Genomic DNA, 3,287 nt, shown 5'->3' with positions numbered 1-3,287 from the left:
GAACTTTCTTAACAGTATAAGTTATATTTCTACCTCTTTTCCAAAGTGCACCATCATCTGCATATATTGACTTCCCCAATCCTTTTTCCACCTCATTAAATATATCATTGATCATTATATTAAATAGAAGGGGACTACATACACTTCCTTGTGGAGTCCCATTTTCAACTGCATAAACCCTAGAGTATGATGTTCCCACTCTAACCTGAATTGTCCGGTCAAATAAAAAGTCTAGTTGTACATTGTACATTCTTCCTGAGATATCCATGTTTTTCATTTTTTATTAACGAGAAGGGTCTGGCTTGCACTTGCAAATACATCTATAGATTTGTAACAAACAAATACCCTCAGTATGTTGACACCAGATCTAAATGGCCACTTAAAGCTCATCTCATTGAAGACATCAGCATAATAAATGAGGTGAAAACAGGAACTATTGACATGAATAAAGTCTTTTCAGCAGCTCTGTTAATATTGATGAGCCTCAGACAATCAACACTCACTCAACAAGACATTCAGGATCATCAGCAGATCATCTCACTTTACTCTGAGTGTTTGCTGCTAGAAACACATTATTTGAGTCAGGATATTATGATAAAAGCCTACACGTGTTCGAATAAAGACAGTATTATTTCTCACAAATGTGACATGCATAAAACATGTAAATAACTATCCAACAACACCATATCCTAACATGTCCATATGAATCTTAATATAGTTTGATTTTCTACTAACTACAGTAATTGCAGTAAAGTAATTAGATCGTTATAATATTGTTTTTATGTAGGCTACAGATACTATAATGATCAGACAACTTTGAAAAATAAAGAGCAGAAGCAATGTTTAACATTTTCTTGTGTCAAACTTAATTATTTATCTATATTCACATTCATGAATAGATATATATATCAATAAAATAAAAAACATTTCCCTAAAAAATTCCGTTAGAACCATCTAACAGCCGAATTGCGCAGGGGACAAACACATTTATATCGGTTACTTTTCAGAGTCTTCTGAGGAGAGTTCAGCAGTTCACGGTATTTCTCATATTTAAACAAATATGAAACACTTTATATAGTTTAGGCAAAATTTTAAGGTGTCATTTCTGTACTGTTTAGGTCAAGGTTTATTGAGATCCCTTGTGGACAATTTGGATGCAGTGAAACAGAAATTCAAAAAGTGACAAACTTCTTTGTTCTTTACCTACGATCTTCCCATTAAGAGTAACTATTCTATTGAATGCATTTTTATGTTTCACACCGAGATTTCCAAAACAGCAGCTAATAGAAACTTACAGAACAACTTACAGAACAATTCCATCAATGTCCTATCTGAATGATCTTAATTTATTACTTATACAACCATCTGTATATGACATATATAGCCTAATAAAGGAGACAAAACACAGCCTCGAGGAGTTCCTGTAGATCAGGGGTCACCAAACTTGTTCCTGGAGGGCCGCTGTCCTGCAGAGTTTAGCTCCAACGTGCCTCAACACTCCTGCCTTGAAGTTTCAAGAATACCAAGCAAGAGCTTGATTAGCTGGATCAGGTGTGTTTGATTAGGGTCAGAGCTAAACTCTACAGGACACCGGCCCTCCAGGAACAAGTTTGGTGACCCCCGCTGTAGATGTTGTCAAGGGGGCTGACAAAGTACCATTGACTCTCACTCGAGTTCTGTCACTTAAAACATCTAAAACCCAACCCACTAAATTAAAATTAAGATCGAAATGAGTAATTAAGTAGTATTCATTAACATAGTGCTCTGATGAAAAACATTTTTTTGTTTAAATTTTACTTTTTTCCCCCTGCTATTTGCATCAACTTAATTTGAATGGCTAATTTTTAAGGAGCAAGTTTGATTAATTGTAACTCAGTTCTTAATAGTTGTCGAATTTAATTAATATTATTGTTTGTAATTTCTTGCCAAAGTTAATTTTAATCGAACCAAACATGACAAGTGTGAACACACCCTTAGATTCATCCATCCACTTCATTTCCAGCGATACCGTTGACTTGATTGCAAAGATACTATTTAAACTGAGCTGGATGTTGACATCACTGAATTCAATGATGAACTGTCTTTAACTGAAAAATTAGTGTTTACTATTGTCATTTTGCATTATTGACACACTATTTTCCTAATTAATGCTGTTCAGTTGCTTTGACACAATCTGTATTGTTAAAAGCGCTATATAAATAAAGGTGACTTGACTTGACTTGGCTGGAGCCGTGCCGGTGCACAACCCACACAAGGAAGATATTTTCGCAAATAGCTGCAATTGCAGGTTTTAAATTGAAAAAAACACCAACTCGTTGGCCGGCGACAGCCATGACGTCACTACCGGTGCGACTATAGTATAAATAGGCAAAAAAGAAAAATTCCCTTTCGCGATCGTTAATTAAAAACTGATCACAAATGTCGATTATGTATTAATTTAGATATTTGATTATTCCAAACATCCCGTACTTTCAATTATTCGTTCACTAGGGACCCGGTATCTCACAGAGAACTGACGCTGGCCGAACGCAGTCTCACGGACACAAATTCGTCAGTTCTGATCTTATGGCGCTATTCCACTGCGTGGTACGACTCGGCTCGGCACGGCTCAGTATGGCATGGCACGGCTCGGTTCGAAAACCCCCCAAAAGTGAACCATACCGAGCCGTACCATGCAGTGGAAAAGTGCCATTAGACAGAGGGTGCAGGGTAAATATCTACCTTTAAGTTTGCCGCGCTCAACTTGCTCCAACAAAAAACATAGTTTTGGTATATTTACGAAAACTGCAACTTACTAAGGCAGCGATAGTCATAAATTGAAAAGGTCTCAAATGATGTGCCCCATGCTCCATTCATTGAGCCTTCTGTATGATCTATCCTGAACACAGATTTGGGGTAATACTAGACTCCACTTTAATCTACTAGAAATAATTTCTGAGTAAGTCTGAATTAAATCAAATGTAACGATTTATTATCAGTCAGGAAAAATTGTATTATGCCAATTACATAGTCAATTCAAAGATATCAAATCAATACAAGACATTAAATTCTCAAAGATAAATCTAAGAATAAAGGATGCATACCTGACTACAGGAAAATACATAGTATAGAGTGTGTGGACACACTCCATACTACGGGTTTTCTGGCTACAGAATCGCCCAGTAATGTTTTGCCACTTCGCTTATATACCCAGACCAGAACAAATAAATCTTCATATCAGTTGTAAAAACAAAAAATACCTTTTGGTTTGTTAGGATCTCGTAACCCAAAAGGTCACACACCTAGTT

Source organism: Sinocyclocheilus anshuiensis, unplaced genomic scaffold (assembly GCF_001515605.1).
Source record: "Sinocyclocheilus anshuiensis isolate Anshui unplaced genomic scaffold, SAMN03320099.WGS_v1.1 scaffold41, whole genome shotgun sequence".
Classification (NCBI taxonomy): Eukaryota; Metazoa; Chordata; class Actinopteri; order Cypriniformes; family Cyprinidae; genus Sinocyclocheilus; species Sinocyclocheilus anshuiensis.
The sequence above is the reverse complement of the archived record's forward strand: the minus strand, read 5'-3'. Positions refer to the sequence as shown.